The following is a 20,526-nucleotide window of genomic DNA, read 5'->3' as shown; positions in this document are numbered from 1 at the left end:
TTGCACGCGGGGTTTGCTCCCTTTGTCTCACTGATGTGTGGGAGCTCATCTTTATGGTGGAAATCTGGCTTTTTCTGAGACAGAATTACAGATCTCAGCCCCCCTCAGTGTCTCATCTGGTTTTGACTTTGCTTACACTGGTCTTTGTCACACACGTATTTTTCATCTTTATGCTCCTGAGTCACTGAGCGTGTTGTTAATCCTCCCTGGATTTTGTGCCATATGTAGGCCTGTTCCACCCCAAGGTGAGACAGGTTTCTTTCACGGTTTCTTCTAACGTCATGGCTTCATGTTTTTGTGTTTAAAGCCACGATCACTGGGAATTCATCACGGTATATGTTATAAAATAGGGGCCAAACCTTTTTTTTCTGGTGGCCCGGGTGGCCACACAGCCGTCCCAGCCGCCGCGACTGAGTGACCGCGGCCCCGCTTTGCTCTGCCCGCAGAGCTGGTCCCCGGGCTCCTCCGGGGGCGGTGCCTGGGGCAGTGGGCCTGGCGCCACCCGGTTGTCCCGGCTTCCCGCGGCCGTGGCAGCTCCGCAGCCCTCCCCCCGCGGCGCCTCTGCTTTCCCGGCTGAGGCCGTTTCCGCCTTCCCGCGCGCTCCTGTTGGGGGGCGGCCTCCGTGGGAAGGCCGGCGCCGTGCCCTGCGCCCCACTCGCGCCCCCGGAGCCTGCCGGGCCCCCGCCCGCCCCGTCTTAGTTTGTATTTTCTGCTCCGCGTGCCCTAAACAGTTTTCCTTTCCCCCTGCCCTTCGCTGGGAAGGTCGCATTTGCCATCTCCTGCCGCTTCCTCCGCTGCCCTTAGGCTTCTCGCGGCTAGTCCCCACCTTGTAACGTCGTCGTCGTCTTCAAGTGTGAGGCCGGCGGGGTTGGACCCGACGGCCAGGAAGGAATTCTCGAGACGTCCTCGGGGCAAAATGGTGGGTTTATTAAAGCAGGACGACAGGTGAGCTGCGGCCCTGGAGTGTGAGGAGCAACTGATTACACAGTAGGGTCGGGGAGACTGGCCATACGGGACGTTCCAAAGGGACCTTCGTGCGCTGAAGACTCGCGGGACCCTGGAGGCCCGGCTGCGGCCGAACCAAGACTGTGCGTCCCTCCAGCGAGGCGGTGACGGGAGGACAGTCGGAGCCTCCTGGAGGAACGTTTCATTCTGCCTCCCCCAGTGTTTCTCAATAGGCTGCAGGCTATACGGACATTTAAATTTTTTTTAAGATTTTATTTATTCATTCGTGAGAGACACACACAGAGAGAGGCAGAGACACAGGCAGAGGGAGAAGCAGGCTCCACGCGGGGAGCCCGATGTGGGACTCGATCCCGGGTCTCCAGGATCAGGCCCTGGGCTGAAGGCGGAGCTAAACCACTGAGCCCCCCGGGCTGCCCGCGGACATTTAATTTTACCTACATCTCCCTCTGCCTTTGTTTCCCGCGTCAGTCCCTCCCGGAACGATTTGGACCCCTCGATCTCTAAGGTTGCTGAGGGTGGAAGGCCTCGAGGTCTGTAACCTCCTCCTGCTGAGTAGGGGCCTGGAGGTGTCCCTGCCCGCGGGTTGGCACCCGTCGGTCGGGGAATTTATGTATCGAGTCACTGAAGGCAGAGGCAGCTACCCCAAGGTAGGAGACGTGTGGAGCCTCCCTGAGTAGGAAGGGTCGTCTCTCAACTAGAGGTGCGGTAGCACCTGAAGGAGTCTGGGCACCGGGCAGGGAGACACCATAAAGACGACAATTTGGAGTTAAACCCCCTGCTATAGGAGCCCCCCTTCCTTTATGTTTTTTTTAAGATTTTATTTATTTGAGAAAGAGAGTGAGTGAGAAAGAGAGCATGAGCGGGGGGTGGGGGGGTGCGGGGGGCAGAGGGAGAAGCGGACCCCCCCCCCCGAGCAAGGAGCCCGATGTGGGACTCGGTCCCAGGACGACCCCGGGATCATGACCTGAGCCGAAGGCAGACACTTCACCCACAGAGCCACCAGGCACCCAACTCCCAATCCTTTAAATCATGTCTGCGGGGTTTATATGGGGTGGGTTGCTAGTGTCTGTCAAATCAGGTTTCGGGAGGATATGGTTTGCATATTCATTTAGAGATTTATGAATCAACCTGGCCTCGAGTAAATAACTTAATAGAGCATTATAGTCTCCGTCGATTGATAGGTCTACAGGAGAAAAGGTTTGCCACATAGTAACTCCAAAGGGACAATAACCAATAACTCTGTTGAATGCGTTGGGGCAACTCTCACCCAAAGAACCCCTTATCGGTAAAAGAATAATCCAGTTTTCTTGAGTCTCAATGCTTAGAATCTAGTATCTACAAAGACGTGTTACTGAAACGTTTTCTCTCTACCGTAGCCCTCACCTGTATACAGAGGTAGCCAAATCGGGACCTAGTCATTTGTAAAACGAGTCGAGTTTTAACAAAACGTGGCCTAATGATTTATATAAGCTCAGGAGGAACAGAGATTGATCATTTAGATCTTTCAGAATCCACTTAGCTGGAAATTTTTATAAGGAATCTCTAGGTTGAACTTCAGGTAGCCTCTCCAGGCCAGAAGCCAAGTCGAGCACTTGCCAGACATGCCTGTAATGCCTGTAGATTTGGGCGTATTCCTCTTCTCAAGGTCCCCAGGGTATCCTGAGGCTCCTGCACCTGCCAGGAACTGACATTCTTTACTCCCTGGTGAGGCCGTTGGGAGCTCCGGCCCAGGTATCCGGCCAACATCTCCAAGGGGCTTTACGGCTCCGGGTTTCAGAAAATCAGCCTTCGTTCCTTCAAGCTGCTTAGTCACATCTGAGTCTATGCCTGTCTCTCAAAGATGACGCTCGGCCAAAGCCTTGGTAAAATAACCGATGTTTCCAGTGGTGTCCTCTTACAAGAACAGGTTCTTATTGAGCGTATGCAAATGACCATGGTCGCCACGGAGGAAAGGACACTGACCAGGACCTTTTGGATTTCAGAGGGTTCAGGTAGAAAAGTTAAAGGCTTCAGTTTGCTGGCAGAGGAATACTTTATTATTCCCATATGTCGCTGATGTCCTAAGACAAAGTTTCCTCAGGCTGGAAGAGCAAAGAGCAAATATTAGAGAACTGGCAATGTTTCAAACAAGAGTCATAAACTGTAATCGTTCTCAGTTTAGTTAGTTCTGGAAATTCTTACTAATTTCAGTTTTGTGATCCTAAAGATACTGAATACCTGAATTTGTCCTAACAGTCCTTTGTATGAATCCTCTCGAAGACCAGACCCATTTTTCAAGAGAATAAGAACAGTAACTATAAATGAAAAACTCAAAAATGGCTGTGGCTAAAGATCTGTTGAGAGGTCACAACGTAGCTGGCAGGGAAATCTGGTTATTTCTGCCACACAGCACTTCAGTAATCAGAATGTCAAGTGATGGCCTTATACCAAGTGATGGCCGAAGACTTTAGGAACTGCATATCCTCTCTGCAGTATTACAGCATTTACCCAAGCAATAGAACCTAAGGCTTATTATTTAACAGTTCTTCCAGAGGAACTTAACATGCCAAATAAAAAGACTCAATGAGTCAAAAGAGTCTTGGAAAATTTGTTAAGACCTTAGGAAGTTTTAAACAGCGAGAGAAAGAGAAAACACGGAGAGGCAGAGGGACAAGCAGACGCTCGCTGAGCAGGGAGCCCGACGCGGTGCGGAGTCCCGGGACCTGGAGCAGGACCTGAGCTCGAGGCAGGCGCCCAATCACTGAGGCCCCTAGGCGCCTCTGGATCTGTTTAAAAGTCCGTTTGTTCCCCATTGTCAGCTTTTACCTGGGGCACTGGTGGAGAAACCTGGAGCGGGCGGTGTTAAGTCCAGGATGTGCTCTTGGCTCCTCGAGAGGAGGGTGGGAGAACCGAGGGTGGTCTAGAAGCCAGTGTGCAGGCCGCCCCAGGATGGCGCAGCGCAGGGCAGGAGGAGGGGGCGGGAAGGCAGGAGAGAGGGCCCCGGTTCTAGAGCTCAGCAGACCCGACGGAGGAGCACACACCATGTTTTCCCGCCAACAAGGGGGAGTAGACAGTCCGTGGCCAGAGAAGAGAAGAATTTCCCCCAAAGGGACTTTCGGCAGCTGCTTGGGAAGATTAGTTAAGGTCCCTGCCCTGAGGTAGCCTAACCCAAGGCCATGGTTCCAGTTACAGCTGTTAACCTGGGACAGGAGTGAGGGAGCTGCCCCCGGCACAGCCAGAGGGACCCTGTGGAGCCCCCTTGGGTAGGGAGGCCCGCGTTCCCCCGGTAACCTGGGTTTTTCCGAGGAGGCCTATCTAGATAATCATCAGCACGAGGGAGTTTACTGGTCTAGTTAGGACCAAACATGTTCTACTAGAGGCCCTTAGGTCCAGGTCCCAATTCAGAGCCCTGAAGGCCTGGGATGGACCTGGTAGGGCCGTCTGTTTGCCCTGTTTCCTGCAGGAGAGATCTAGCTGATAGATCCTACTGAGCCCGGGCAGGACCTTTCTTACGTTCTGTAATCTGAATGGTTTCCCTTGGGTCAAAAAAGCACCGCAAGGGAGTCTTTGGGGACTGAAGAGACAAGGGCCGTTACCAAAAAAATCTCCCCAACTCCCGGTGGCGTCCCCCGGACGCAACCGCCACGATCAGGGCCCGTAACGGCCCCTGTAGGAGGGCGGCCTGCCCGCCCCGCGCTGCCCACCACATTCTAGGTGACGCTGCGGCGTATGGGCCCCAGTGTGCCTGCCTTCAGGGCCCCTTGGGACCCTCCGTTTTTAGCCCCTGGAGAATACCAGACAAGTCTTACAGCAAAGTGCCCAACTTTGTACCGTAGGCAGCAGAGGACGTTGACAGAAGCCAGTGAAGACAAATCCGCCGTGGTGTGGGCGACAGCCCAACACGTGCGTCCTTACCGCCAACTTCCCTCGGACACGGTCCCCAGTTGGATCTGATTCCATCGGGTACTGGTTTTGGCCGGCTCCCAGTGGAGGTCCCTCGGCCGGACCAGCGTGGGGGGGTCACGGTGGACCAATGAGGAGGGAACCTCACGCAGAAGCCTGAGATCGGCAGCCGTCCTGGTGACTCGGGTGGCTGTCCCGTGCCCAAGACAGACAACCTCGAGGAAGGACAGGATACAGAGAGCGCACCGGGTTCCTGGGTCTTACTACCATCCCGCCCAGGGGACTGCGTAGCCACGGGCAGAGGATCGCGGCCTGAGCTGTCGGCAGGGACGTGTCCCAGGAAGACTGCGCCCCTTGAAGGGCCCCGGGAAGGAGCGTGAAGGAGGAGGAAGTCCTCACCCAGTGTGCACCGCGGCCCACGGTCCAGGCGAGAAGACTCAGGGCCCCACGCTGAGAAGAGCCTGCCGGCCCCTCGGCCTGTGTCTCTGTCTCTGTGTCTCTCATGAATAAACGAACAAAATCTTTGAAAAGAAAAAAAAAAAACAAATGCCACCGTCATGCTTGAAGGCACATCCTGGAAGCACATGTCAAGAAGGTAAAGAATTCCTCTTTTAAAAAATTGTATTTATTTATTCATGAGAGACACAGAGAGAGGCAGAGACGCAGGCAGAGGGAGAAGCAGGCTCCATGCAGGGAGCCCCATGCGGTCCCAGGACCCCGGGGTCATGCCCTGAGCCGGAGGCAGACGCTCCACCACTGAGCCACTTGGGCGCCCTACAAAAATCCTGCAAAGGAAGAGCCCTGGCTGCTGACTGATCACCACCGTCAGCTCTGGCCCGAAGGCCTCTGTCAAACTGCGTGAACTTGACACTGGGTGTCACAGCCTCACGGTGTTTAGAAAGCAAGTGACAAAAAGTCAAGACCCACCCAGGGTGGGGATGTGACAGGTGATGCTGCCCAGACAGCAGGGACGGGGAGGGTCCGTTGGTGGGAAGGCGAGCGGCCGGGGCTCCGCCTGCCTCTGCCCCCGGGGACAGGGCCCTCGCCCTCACGCAGCCCGCAGGACCTTTAGCGCCAGGAGCGAGTTCTGCGTGGCCGGAGGACCTTAGTTCTCCACGACTCTGACCTGCTCGGGCCCCAAGGACAGGCGGTGGCCAAGACGGGCCATAAAGATGCCCAGAAACCCGATTCCCGCTGAGCGTGGCGCGGGGCATGGGGCGGAGGACGCAGGAGAGCGGGATGGGGTAGCTGAGCTCCCTGGGTTCGGGGAAACGAGAGAGGACGTTTGGGACGCCAAGAGCCACGAGGGAAGACCAGACAGACTTAAGAGCAAAGGAGTCTACGGAACGAAAGATGTGATCGTCCAAAGTCAAAGCTTGGGCTTGACAGCAGATTCTGTGCTGCCTCAGCGACGCGGCCCTGACAGGAGGGTCACCAGAAGCAGAGACGTGGCCGGGGACGCAGGGGCCGTGGAGGGCGGGGGCAGGGCCAGAGCCGCGGCAGGACAGGGTCCCCCAAAGGCGCCCCTCGGCCCGGGAAGCCTCGCGCACCCCCGTGTGCAGACGTCGGCGACGCGCTGGCATGTGTACAGCACTCAGGTCGCCCTTGGCCGGACGCTGCCACCTGCCGAGAGCTGAGGCCTGGTCCGACGGCGGCCTCCTGTCAGCCACAGCAGGGGCGGAGGCCCAGGGCCCCACAGAGTCTCTGCGGGCACCAAGAACTGAGCAACTTTGCCACCGCCTGTCCCTCCTTTTAAGACATAAATCCAGTCAGGGTTGGCGCACGTTTCTGTAAAGGGCCAAACAGTAAGTGTCCTCGGCCTTGCGGCCCCACGGCGTCTCTCACCACTGCGCAGTTCTCGGCCTGAAACAGCCGCAGACCAGCCGTTCACGAGGGGTGGGGCCCCCTGCCAATAAAACTTTATTTAGAAAAACAGGTGGTAGCAATGCTGTTTCTTTCTTTTTTTTTTTTTCTTAAGATTTCATTTATTTATTCATGAGAGACACAGAGAGGCAGAGACACGGGCAGAGGGAGAAGCAGGCTCCATGCAGGGAGCCCGACGTGGGACTCGATCCCAGCACCCCGGGGTCACGCCCTGAGCCGGAGGCAGTCGCTCAGCCCCTGAGCCACCCAGGCGTCCCAGCAACGTTGCTGCTTAAGCTGAATGCACAGGTGTTTGTTTTATTCTTATTTATTTATTTATTTTTCAAGTAACCCACACTCACAAGCCCCAGATGAAGCGTCGCGCGCTCCAGCAGAGGGCCAGCCAGGTGCCCCCGTGTCTATTCTGTAAGTCACCTTACTTCTATCCTTTAAACTGTGCGTGTAGGTGTGTCGGTGAAGCCTGGGAATCCCCTGTGATGAACGTCCTAGCAAAGAGTGGTCCCCGGGGCGTGTGGCAGGGAGGGAGGGACGGTGCCCGTGGCGCGGTGGTCCGGGTGCGCAGGTGGCCCGTGGCCACCGGAGCAGCTGGAGGGCAGAAGGGGCGGACAGCCGCAGGTGCCGTGCTGTGGGGGGGGGGGTGCTCCAGGGGCCACGGGCGGGGGGGCGCCTGTGTGGGAGGAGGGGGGTGAGGCAACCTGCTCCTGTGTCCCCAGCGCCGCCCCCCTTGGCAAGGTGCGAGGCCGGGCACGGACGGGCGAGTGCATGCGGGCAGTGGGCTGCGACGGCAGGGGTGTGGGTGACCGCCGCCAGGTGTCCGGGGGACGGCCGGGGCAGCGGGCTGCCATCAGTCTCCGTTGCTGCCCGCTCCCTGGTGCAACCTGGGCCTCGGCAGCACGGAGGAGGCCGGGGAGGCCCGCAGCAGCCAGTTGGGAAACAGTCGTCAGACGGGTCGGGAAGCCCGTGGGATGGGACGGTCACGCCGCGCCAGGCCCGCAGCGAGTGGGCGGCCAGGTGCCTACCGTGGGCGCGGCCGAGCCCGCCCTGCGTGGGGGGCCATGGCGGCGGGCCCCACGCAGCACAGGTCACAGGCCAGCCCGGGGAAGTGACCGAGCGTGCCTGACCCCCTCCCCGTGCCGGGGGCCTTTGGTGACCGTCCTGCCACCCGGTGCACCCGGCACGGCTGCGGGGCGACACGCTGGCCCGACGTCGGCGTCCATGAGCTCCCTGTCAGGGCCCGGGCGGAGGGGCCTGAACCCTGCGCCTCCTCCGGCCCAAGCCTCGCACCCGGGAAGGGCGTGCGTGTCTGGGTTCTGCCAGCGGCGGGCAGGGCGTCACCCATGCGCTCAGGCGCCGCGCGGGGAGGCCGGGAGGTCGGGGCGGACGGCGCCCTGTGCTGACGCAGGAGGACGGAACATCCCGTGTGGCTTTTGGTTCACCCTGTGATTCATGGGGGCGAGAGGAGGAGGTGGGGGCGAACGCGACTCAGGCGTTCTCGTGTCCACACACCTCTGCTCCCCTCGTAGCCGGGCGCTCAGGACTGAATACCTGTATGACACTCACTTTGTGTACGAATATCTTTTAGTTCAAGATCTTCTTTATTCCTGAGAGACACACAGGCAGAGGCACGGGCAGAGGGAGGAGCAGGCTCCTGCAGGAGCCCGAGTGGGACTCGATCCCGGGACCTGGGGTCACGCCCTGGGCCGAAGGCACACGCCCCGCTGCTGAGCCCCGGCGGCGCCCTGTGAAGGAACCTTTTTAAGCCTCACTAGTATCTTCAGAGCTACTGTCAGGAAGCAGGAGCTCGAGACGCGAGTGTGGGATCCTAAGCATTTACGGCAAAGCACAATGTGGGGCATTGGTCCCCAGACAAGCAGTCTGGAAGCTCCCTTCTAGAAACTGGGATGAAGGGTCTCCTGCGTTTGCCCATCTTCGGTGCGTTGTCAGTAGGGATCGTGGACGCTCAAAAATGGTAAGGAAATCGTTGAACGTGGACGTCTGTGATCAAACACGGAGAACCACTTTTCTTAGACGGTGTTTCTCATGATGGCACGCGGTGCTCGTGCTCCCTGGTTTCGAGGTGGGACCGGAGCCACCTCATCCTGCCCCCAGCAGGCCCGGTCGCACCCCCACCCCCGGGCCTGCTCCGCTGCCGGGTGACCTGGTGCACGAAGGGGCTTTAGGGTCCCAGTGGCCCCTGCTCCATCCTGTCCGAGGCCTTGGGCCCCTCCACTCCCAGCCGCCTTCTGTCCAGGCCCGTCCCCTGACCCCAGCCCTCTGTCCCCTCTCCCCCGCAGTGCCCTGGGGCTGTGACCTGCTGCCCCCCAGCCCCCTGCAGCCTGCCACTGCAGACACCTCCGCCCCACCCCTTTCCCAGCACCTGCCTCCACCTCAGGCCCCTTCCTTCCCGCTAAGCTCTCGCATTCCTGGGGGCTGGGGTGGGGCACCGTCCTTGACCCTGCCCCGCCCCTGGTCAGCACAAGCAGGTATACAATAGGTGCTCAATCTCATCAAGCCGGGAGATACTGGAAGGATGAAGCCAGGGAGGCCCTGAGTCTGCAGCTGTGGGGGTTGGGGATCGAGATTCCCGGGAGGAGGTGGGATTGGAGCGGCACTGCCGGGGAGGTGTCGCGTGCTCTCAAGCTGTTGCCCCGCGTGGGCCGCGTGGGCCGTGGGGACATGGGCAGTTTCCTGGAAGCTACGTGAGGGGGTTTCGGGGCTCGAGCAGCAGGCCTGCGGAGAGGTAGTTCACCGCGAGACCCGACCCTCGGAGGGGTGCGGGGTGTCGCGGGTGGGGGCGAGTGGGGGCGGCACGGACCCCCCCAGTGGGGGCAGCTGCCCGCTGAGGTGCCCCCAGGCAGTCACATGGCTTAAAATCCAACCTAAAAATACACAGAATCATGGATCCCTGGGTGGCGCAGCGGTTTGGCGCCTGCCTTTGGCCCAGGGCGCGATCCTGGAGACCCGGGATCGAATCCCACGTCGGGCTCCCGGTGCATGGAGCCTGCTTCTCCCTCTGCCTGTGTCTCTGCCTCTCTCTCTCTCTGTGACTATCATGAATAAATAAAAATTAAAAAAAAAATGTTTAAAAAAATAAAAAATAAAATAAAATAAAAAATCACAACTACAGGGGATCCCTGGGGGGCTCAGTGGTTGAGCGTCTGCCTTCAGCTCAGGGCGTGACCCCGGGGTCCCGGGATCGAGTCCCACATCAGGCTCCCGGCATGGAGCCTGCTTCTCCCTCTGCCTGCGTCTCTGCCTCTCTCTGTGTCTCTCAGGAATAAATAAATCTAAATTTTTAAAAAGTCACAACTATCTACAATGATTCTTTTTTAACTACAACATTAATCCAATTGGAAGGATTTTCTCAGGATGACACATGAATAAGTCACCAGGCTGGCGGGGACACGCGCTCAGCCAGGACAGCACCCGAAGATCACAGCGTCGGCCCCTCCGGCAAGCAGCAGCTGCCCTGGGAAGCCGGACCCAGCAGGCGAGGCCGGGGCGCCGGCGCTTCTGGGAGTGCGGTTTGCCGGGGTGACCGGGCAGGGCCGGTTAGAGCCGTCGGCCCCCCAGGGGTCCCCGCACGCGCGCTCAGGGTGCGGGATGCCCACTGGGGCTAAGGGGGCGCAGACCTCAGTGACCTGTGCCCTGCACCACGAATGGTGCCCAAGGTTTTGGTGAAAAGTCAGTCCACTCCTCCCGCCCCCCGCCGTCCCCACCCCCCTGTCCCGCCTCCGTCCCCCAGGCCACCACCGCCTGTCCCTGCTCCTCTTCCACGTGCCCTGCGCTCTGTGGCCATAGAGGCGAATACGTAGGGTGTGCATCACGCCAGTAGGCCGCTTGCTTTTTCATTCCCACCTGGGCCTCCCGCTCGGTACCCCCGGGAGGTCGGTGATCCGACTCGTGACGACGGTCTTTACCTGAAACACTTCGTGTTCATTGATGTTTAAATGGCCTGTGGTCTTAGCTCCCAGACTGTGCTGCAGCGAGCCATCCCGTGTTCATGCGGGGCTGTGGGAGTCTGTTGTCAGAATAATCCAGAAGTGAAATCGCTGGGTCAAAGGTATGAGTGGTTTGACTTCTGCACGGTGTTTCCAAATCGCCCTGGAGAAGTTGGCCCAACTTGTGCTCGTGGCCGCGGGCTGTGACAGTGTCTTTCCTAACTCCCATACCGGTACTGGTGGAGTTTCTTTCCTTAAGATTTCATTTATTTGAGAGAGAGAGAATCTCAAGCAGACTCTGAGGAGGAAGCCCCACGTGGGGCTTGATCCCATGCATGAGCCTGAGCCGAAACGAAGAGTCGGCCGCCTGACTGACGGTGCCACCCAGGTGCCCCCAGTACTGGTGGATTTTTATCGAGCGTTTTCCTTTATGCCAATCTTGATAGACGAAAAACATATTTCATGATTGGTTTTAATTTGCAGTTTCTAAACTCCAAGTGAGGCTGGCCACCTTCCGTGTGCTCTGATCATCGTCAGGCCTCACAGCCTGTATAGGGGCGACTAGGAAAGGTCGCGGAGTAAGGACGGGCACGTCGTGATTTGCAGGAGTCAGAACACAGCGGGGCTGGGGGGCTGTGCCCCTGGGGCGGGGGGCTGCCGTGAGCGCTGCCGCCTGTGCCCTGCCATCACTGCTGTACCCCGAGAGCACTAACCCATCTGCACAGATACTGGAGTCCCATTTTCGAGTAAGGAAACTGAGGCTGGGGGCACGGAGTGCCCGCCTGAGGTCCGTCCCAGGTCCCAGCCCTCCGTGTACCACAGGGTTCCAGACGGGGCACACAGTCAGGGGGAGCCACGACGGTCCTGGAGCTCACACAGACATTGGCTGGGAGCTCCCGGCACGTGGAACCGCGGGGTCACGCTCCTCTGGAACAGGAGGTCAGTCTGTCCCGGAGACCTCGCCCACCCGAGGCCCATCCTGTTGTGAGTGGTGGCGGCGGCTCAGGGGCATCCCGGGTGCTCCCCTGGCGGAGACCCTCACCCTCCCTGCCCTGGTGCCCCCAAGGGGAGCCCTCGGGGGATCAAAATGATGAGGGACAGAGGGGTGATGGCAACTTTTAAAGGGTGCGATGTGGGTGTTAATTTTTTTCTTTAAATTTTTGGGGTTTTTTGAAAATTACATTACATTACATTGAATTACATTGAATTAAATTCAATGTTCTTGAAATTAAACATTTTTCTCTTTAAAAGGGGTTGCATAAAATGTTGAAAAAAGGGTACGCACAATGCTATTAACTGGCTACTAACCCAAAATTAGTTTTAAATCCCGTGTAGTCAGAATATTTCCATACAGACCTCTCTACAGAGCTGACACCTAAATCAGATAACCACGTTGCCAGGCCTTTCTTATCCAACGATCCAGATAAAAACAAAACCAGCCGCCTCTTGCTCACAGCCCAAATGCTTGCGGAGCCCCCACCAGCACCACAGAGGCCTGGTGTGCGCCCGCCACAGCGGGTCCCTTTCTCAGCAGTTCCCAGAGCCGGGAGGTCGGGGCTCTGCGTTCCCCTGGAGAGACGCGGGCCCAGAGCGCTCCCATGAGGTCTCACAGCTCCCAGACAGTGGAGCAGGACCGGAGTCCAAGCAGACCCTGAGCTCACTGGCTGAGATCAGCCCCAGACGCCAGTGCCCCTGGGCACCAGGCAGCAGGTGGCTGGGTGAAGGCGCGCAGGGGCTGTGCTAACTGCCAGGCGGCACTGTGCGTGGGGTTGGTGACGTCTGGCAGGCTGGCTCCGTCTAGCGGATGACGCCATCCTACAGGTGCCCCTCGATGGCAGATGGTCCAACGAGCCAGAGCTTCCCATTTTTCAAGAGAAGCTGGAAATCCTGGGGTTTTTTTATATAGAATGTTTTCATTTTTGAATATCGGCAGCTAATTAAAAAATCAAAACAAAGTGTGGGCCAAATTACAGCTCAGTTTGTTAGCTACACACTTCTGTGAGCCAGACCCAGCCATGCCTAGTGACGAGGCTCCAGCCAGGAGCTATGTTTAGGATTTTACATGGTTGAGAAAAGGACAAAGAAAGTGCTACAATGACCTGGATCAGCCCAGTGGGCTCCAGAGAGAGGCCCAGCCTCTGGCAAGGCCCCTTCCCAGCCTGGGAATCAGGTGACTGCTGATAAACCTGCGCTTCTCTTTACCAGCGACTCAACCGTGTGTTTCTCTGCATGTTCCTGCAGGGCAGACACACCAGGCCCTCCTGGGTTTGTCCTCGTGTCCGTCCTGCAGGGCCTCACCTGCCCGTGACGAGGGCCGAGTGGGCCCCCAGGACGCCATCTCACCTGTCCCCTTCTTGGTGTCTTGTGCTCTTGCGTGGAGACTGCCCCCTGTGCCTTCCCTGGACTCAGATTGCCTCTGCTCTGGCTCTGCCAGCCCAGCCATGGTCTGAGGTCATAAAAACACACTGTGAACGTGGGACCTTAGACTTACTTTGTCCACACGCCCTCAAGACCAAAAATATTGCCATCTGGCTGCCCCACAGATGCTTTACTGTTTCTCGTGAAACCCAGGGGTTGAGCATGGGAGGCAGGCTGATGACCCAGCACTGTTTCCGAGTGATAGTCATTCATGATAAGGATCTATGATAAGTAAGAAAAGGTTAAAATCACACAGGATAGGTGACCTCAAAGAACTGCTAGTGACTCCATTGTAAATGCACCTGGAACAGTACATTCTGTTCTTCCTGCGTGGTCCTCATACCTGTGCACTAACCAGGGAACTCCCCTAAGGCCTGAGAACCTTATCAGAATGTGAGCGTCAGTGAGAGACAGACAGACCTAGGAGAGCCTTGTGAGACCCGGCTGAGAGACCAGCAGCCTAAGCCACAGGGAAGGAGGCCAGCTGGAGCCCGGGAGGGCTGTCCTCTGCACCAGAAACGTGTCGTGATGCAATCCCCAGGCAGGGCCCATTGGCTGGGCTCTGGCAACACGAGCTGCGAACAGGGTGGAGTGCCTCCCACTGGAGGGCTCAACACATCTTCTCATTGGCCACTGTCACAGGTAGACTGCACGAGGCAGACAGGAGCAGGAGTTGTCCATGGGAACTAGGGAGCTTATTCAGCACTGTGACTATTAGGGTACAGGACCCCAGGGGGCAAGGGGCCCTGCCCTCTTACTGCTCAGCACCCTTGATCCTCTTGGCTCTGCCTGCCCCACTCTCAGAAGGGATCAGATGTGAGTGCCAACACACCGCTGAAATTGTACACGATGTGTGCCGCCTCTCAGCACTGTTACAATAATAACTAAAGAAATCCCAGAACCAGTGTTTTGGTCAGAGGAAGGAGCAGTGCTGTGTCCTGAACTGAGTGACCAACACCAGCTTCCTGCTTGTGCTAATGATTACAACATGAGACTATTTAAGAAGTGCAGAGTGTCCTGTAAACCTTTGAGAAGCGAGGGTCAAGTAGATCTTTGTTAACTCTCTTGAAGGCACTGTGATGAAACAGTTACGCCACTTCGGGGAAAGTTTATATAGAAAAAACTTCTACACCAAAGTAAATACTTTAAGAAATAGCCAAATCGGTGTACTCCTCGGTGGTGTGTATTCTAGAGCCACAGCATGGCTAGTGCTCACTTCTGCTTCTGGCTGGGCTGTTACTGACTAGACTTTAATGTCTCTCCATAAACAATTAGAAAGTTGGACAAAATACACGAAACTACTGTTTTCAGACATCAGATAATAGTCAGCACAGGACCATGGTCCTTGAAAAAAGGAAAACAAATGAGATGAACTCCAAGAAACCCCTAGCTTTCTGCCTGAAGGCACTTTCTGGGCCACAGGCATAGGGAGGAGATGCCAGACAGAATTCAGCAGCCTTGGGGCCCCTGGGTGGCTCAGTGGTTGAGTGTCTACCTTTGGCTTAGGGCATGATTCTGGGGTCCTGGGATCGAGTCCCACATCGGGCTCCCTGCATGGAGCCTTTTTCTCCCTCTGCCTGTGTCTCTGCCTCTCTCTGTCTCTCTCATGAATAAGTTAAATTTTTAAAAACTCAGCAGGCTTCTAAGTTGGAGAAATGGGAATTGGAGTTTGGGAAGGCACAAGGGGCTGGCAGTTGCAGGAAAGAGTCCAGAAGGGAGGGTACTACACAGAAGAGAGCTCCAGAAACTTGGGGAAAAGGTTATATATAAAGAACTGCACCGGCACTTTTTTTTTGAGTCCTCACCACATACTAGCCCATAGATGTATGGACTAAAGCTCCACAGTTCCAGGCAAAGGAAAGACAAACAACTTGTAAGCTGAGCCATTTCCAGAGCTCTCAAAAAGCAGGAAGATATTCAGAGTGAGGAGTCCCCATCATCACCTTCCTTCAGTGGAGAGACCCAGACAAGTCACACCTCAGTAGTAGGGCTAGGTTTCTCTGAAGTGAAGGCCCACGTAGACTTACACTAGAAAAGTTTAAAAACAGTCTTTGAAATGAACAAACAAGGGCATCCCAGTGGCTCAGCGGTTTGGCGCCTGCCTTCAGCCCAGGGAATGATCCTGGAGACCCAGGATCGAGTCCTGTGTCGGGCTCCCTGCATGGAGCCTGCTTCTCCCTCTGCCTATTTCTCTATGTGTCTCATGAATAAATAAATAAAACCTTAAAAAAAAAAAGAAAAAGAAATGACCAAGCAAGGAACCTAACTGCCTACCAAAATAAAACCGAACACTCTAAAAAATTTTTTTGAGAAAATATTACAATGCCTAACACCCAATCAAAAATTACAAGACATGTGAAGAAGCAGAAAAATGTGATCCAGAATCAAGAGGAAAATCAGTCAGTAGAAAGAGGCCCAGAAATAGCAGAAATGAGGGAACAAGCAGACAAAGACATTAAAAGAACTGGAATGACTATATTCAAGCGTTTGAAGAAAAACATGTACATAATGAGAAGAATTGAGAAAATGAAAAGAACCAAACAAAGCTTCTAGAGATGAAAACTATAATATTTGGGACACCTGGGTGGCTCAGCAGTTTAGTGCCTGCCTTTGGCCTGGGGCGTGGTCCTGGAGTCCCGGGATCAAGTCCCACATTAGGCTCCCTGAGGGGAGCCTGCTTCTCCCTCTGCCTGGGTCTCTGCTATTCCCTCTGTGTCTCTCATGAATAAATAACTAAAAATTGTTAAAAAAAAAAAAAAAAAAAAGAGGACACTCTTCAGGCTGAAGGAAAATGATGCCAGATAGAGACATGGGTCAACGGAGAATAGTGCAGAAGTCAGACGTGGCAGGTCTGCATGTAAGGGAAGAGGGTAGGTCTGCTTTTCTTTTTTTTACATGTCAACCGATTGTTTAAAATGCACATATTAGGGATCCCTGGGTGGCGCAGCGGTTTGGCGCCTGCCTTTGGCCCGGGGCGCGATCCTGGAGACCCGGGATCGAGTCCCACGTTGGGCTCCCTGCATGGAGCCTGCTTCTCCCTCTGCCTGTGTCTCTGCCTCTCCGTGTGTCTCTCATTAATAAATAAATAAAATCTTTAAAAATAAATAAATAAAAATAACCCTCAGAAGAGGGGCGCCTGGGTGGCTCAATCCGTTAAGTGCCCAGCTCTTAATGTCAGCTCAGGTCATGATCTTGGGGTCATGAGATCGAGCCCCACATGGGGCCCTGCGTGCAGTGGGGAGTCTGCTTGAAATTCTCCCTCTGCTTCTCCCTCCACCCCTTCACCCCATTTGTGTGCTCTCTCTCTCTCAAATAAATAGGTAAAATGTTTTTTTATTTTATTTTTTTAAACATTTTTATTTTATTTTTTTTTTTAATTTTACTTATTTATGATAGTCACACGCAGAGAGAGAGAGAAAGAGAGGCAGAGACACAGGCAGAGGGAGAAGCAGGCTCCATGCACCGGGAGCCCGACGTGGGATTCGATCCCGGGTCTCCAGGATCGCGCCCCGGGCCAAAGGCAGGCGCCAAACCGCTGCGCCACGCAGGGATCCCGTAAATGTTTTTTAAAAAAACTCTCAGAAATGGAAGGAAATGTAGAGGAGTCCATAATTATACTCAGAGACTCTAGTACTTCTCTCTCAGCGATCAACAGAACAAGGAGACAGAAAAGTCAGTGGAGGCAGAGAATAGAGGGTTTGAGCAGCACTGTCAGCCAGCTTGGCCTCACTGGCACGTGTCCACTGCCCCAACCATCATCAGAACACACACACTTTTGAGGTGCACACGGTACGTTTGACAAGATAGGCCACATGCCGGGCTATAAAACTGGTCTTAGTAAATTTTAAAAGGTTGAAGTCATACAGACTGTATTTGCTGGCCACAAACCTGCTACACTGGAAGTCAAGAACACAGAGATATCTAGAAAATATCCAAAATAATTTAAAAATAGAAGGCTCATGGGTCAAAGAAGAAATCACAAAGTCTTACTTACAAACTTGAGCCTTTAGATACTTAAAAGAGACAAGAACAGTGTTCTAAAGTCAGTGATCAGAACGCCTGGGTGGCTCAGCGGTTTAGTGCCTGCCTTTGGCCCAGGGTGTGATCCTGGAGTCCTGGGATCGAGTCCCGCGTTGGGCTCCCTGCATGGAGCCTGCTTCTCCCTCTGCCTGTGTCTCTGCCTCTCTCTCTGTGTGTCTCTCATGAATAAATAAATAAAATCTTAAAAAAAAACCTTTAGGAACTTTAAAAAATACAACTATTAGAACAAAAAAGTGGCTTTGGCAAAGTACCAGGACTAGGTCAATACAAGATCAATATGTCAAATCAGATATATTTCTATACATAACAATGAGAATCAGAAACTGCGATAAAAAATATCATTTACAGGGATCCCTGGGTGGCGCAGTGGTTTGGCGCCTGCCTTTGGCCCAGGGCGCGATCCTGGAGACCCGGGATCGAATCCCATGTCGGACTCCCGGTGCATGGAGCCTGCTTCTCCCTCTGCCTATGTCTCTGCTTCTCTCTCTCTCTCTCTCTCTCTCTGTGACTATCATAAATAAATAAAAATTTTAAAAATATATATATCATTTACAATAGTATCCAAAACCGTGAAATACTTAGGGATATACTAAAGGAATGTGTGTGCACTGAAAAGGACCGCTGCACAGAAAAGTCAGACCTATAATGGAAAGGTATACCATCCTCATGGACTAGAAGCCTCAACGTTAAGATGTCATTTCTCCCAAAATGTACCTGCAGATTAAGCAAAGTCCCAATCAAAATCCCATGAAATTGGGATCCCTGGGTGGCGCAGTGGTTTGGCGCCTGCCTTTGGCCCAGGGCGCGATCCTGGAGACCCGGGATCGAGTCCCACGTTGGGCTCCTGGTGCATGGAGCCTGCTTCTCCCTCTGCCTGTGTCTCTGCCTCTCTCTCTCTCTCTCTCTCTGTGACTATCATAAATAAAAATTAAAAAAAAAATCCCATGAAATTTTTGAAATTGAAATAAAAAATTAAAATTTACATGGATATGGGAAGGATATAGAAAATTCAAAACAGTCTCAAAAAAGAACAAAGTTGAAGGATTTTACCTAATTGTAAGACTTACCATAAAGGTACAGTAATTGTGACAGTGGGCTGTTGGCACAAGTGTGCATGTGTACGACAAAGAGCGCAGTGGACACGCGCACACTAACAAATTAGTTAATGCGAAGGCTCTACAGTAATTTAAGGAGAAAGAATATCCAACAAATTGTGCTGGGACGACGACATATCCATATGGGGAAAAAATGAACTGCAGCTGTACCCTTGTACCAAACACAAAAACTAATTGAAGATCTATCATAAGCCTAAACACCATAGCTCACGCCATACAACTTCTAGAAGAAAGCACAGGAGAAAATGTGCCCTTGGATGGGCAGAGACTCCTCAGGGTACAAAAAGTCCAAACCGTAAGTGAAAACCGATAGATTGGATTCCATCGACAATGCAGACGCTGCATGTCACAGTGACGCCATGAGGACGTAAGGGAGTAAGCCACAGGCTGGGAATGTGCACCAAGGACTTGCATCCAGAACATGTAAGGAGCTTCACAAATCGATAAGAAACAAGTACACACAACAGAAAATAGCCACAACACCTGAAAAGACTCCTTACAAAAGGAGACGATTACGTGGCGAATAAGCCCACGAAAGATGCTCCGCAATCACCAGTCACCAGGGAAATGCAAGTCTAGGGACACGACCCCTACGTATTCATTCATCTGATCAAAAAAATGCCAAGAGCTGACAGTACTGAGTGGGCGTGGAGTGTGGAGCGGCGGGAGCCCGCACGCTGGCTGCGAGGCGATGCGATCGGCCGCTCCTCTGGGGAACGGGGCCTGACTGTGTCTTTAAAAAGTTGAACATATACTTACTGCACAGCCCAGCCCTTCGGTTTCAGGTCACCATGGGAGCAATGGAAACATCCAGACCAGGGCGCCTAGGCTGGCGCGGTCGGTTCAAGGGCCGACTCTTGATGTCAGCTCGGGTCATGATCTCAGGGTCGTGGGATGAAGCACCACACCGGGCTGCGTGCTCAGGGCAGAGTCTGCTTGTCCCTCTCCCTCTGCTCCTCCCCCTGCCCCCTGCTTGTGCGCGCGCGCTCCCTCCAAATAAATAAAATCTTGAAAGAGAGAAACATTCGTGCACCCAGAGTCGTTAGCATGAACGTTTATAGTGACTTCATGCCCAAATGGGGGACAACACAAGCACCCACCACCGATGAAGGCGAGGCCAGAGTGCTGGGCAGCCGCAGGATAAAGCACTAGCCCGCAATCAGAGGAGTTAGGGTCTCCACGATGACGACACGAATGAACCTCAAGAAACATTTCTCGGGTCTCTGGAAGAACCAGTCCTCAAAACGTGCCTAGTGAGGCTCCAGGAGGGACCAGTGCTTGCCTGGGGCCCCTGCGTGGTGGAATGTTCCAGACGCATAGTTGCATACATGCTCTAAAAGGCTTTGAAACGTAGATTTTTAAAATAGGCGCATTTTGGGGACATGTGGTGGCTCAGCAGTTGAGCGCCTGCCTTTGGCCCAGCGCGTGACCCCGGGGCCCTGGGATCCAGTCCTGTGTCGGGCTCCCTGCAGGGAGCCTGCTTCTCTCTCTGCCTGGGTCTCTGCCTCTCTCTCTCTCTCATGAATAAATAAATACAATCTTAAAAACATAAATACAAAAATAAAAATGGTGCATTTTATTGCGTGCAAGTTATAACGCAGTCGAAACGATGTTTTAAAGAAGGAGAAGCTGCGGGCCGTGGAGGTTCCATGGGGCGCCCGCCCCCTGCCCGGTGCGTCCCTGCTGCACGGTGCCGCACCCCCGTCCGTCCCCAGCGCGGGGAGCTGAGCCACCGTGGGCAGGACACCACCGCCAGCCGCCCTCCGCGCGTGTCGCTGCACATCCTCAGGGGAAACTGGTAATTCTTATCAATTTGCAGGGTTCCCTGAGTTATTCTGCAGTGTGGGACCTTGGAGCTCCTGGGGGAGGTCATTAGTGTAGACGGCGTCCTCCCCGCGGGCCCCGGGGCCTCTCGGGTCGGGCCTCCAAGCCTCATCCCGGACCAAACTGCCGCCCGCTGGGGCCCGGGCACAAGGCTCTGCTTGAACACGCAGTCCTGCAGCCCTAAAATACCCGAACCCGTGTACACCCGCTTCCGGCTCTCTCTCTCTCTCTCTTTCTCTCTCTCTCTCTCTCTCTCTCTCTCTCTCTCTCTCTCTCGCGCGCGCGCGCGCGCTGAAGCAGCACGGTTGGCATGTGCAGCTTCCTATTAGTTGCAGGTGTGACAGCTGCTCCCTTGTCTCGTGGGGGTTATCGCCTCCCTGGAGAAGGCTGCGAATCTCCGTCACACTCCTTCACCTCTGGGGGTGGGCAGGAGCCTCGTGGAGACCTGCAGCCCC

General features: G+C 54.7%; 1 protein-coding gene and 1 long non-coding RNA gene across 2 annotated transcripts in view; one reads left to right on the top strand and one right to left on the bottom strand.

Moving 5' to 3' along the window:
- The window catches only part of CCDC57 (coiled-coil domain containing 57), a 95,827-nt gene that overhangs the window by 68,416 nt on the left and 6,885 nt on the right, over positions 1 to 20,526 (top strand). The window lies entirely within an intron of this gene.
- Positions 907 to 10,810, bottom strand: LOC129503133 (uncharacterized). The gene is made up of 2 exons (XR_008663122.1): positions 10,653 to 10,810; positions 907 to 3,047 (listed from the first exon to the last, which is right to left on the bottom strand). It is a non-coding gene; the product is annotated as an uncharacterized LOC129503133 (long non-coding RNA).

The sequence above is a fragment of the Nyctereutes procyonoides genome, unplaced genomic scaffold, assembly GCF_905146905.1.
Source record: "Nyctereutes procyonoides isolate TBG_1078 unplaced genomic scaffold, NYPRO_anot_genome, whole genome shotgun sequence".
NCBI lineage: Eukaryota > Metazoa > Chordata > Mammalia > Carnivora > Canidae > Nyctereutes > Nyctereutes procyonoides.
This window is presented reverse-complemented; position numbering and strand designations above follow the sequence as displayed.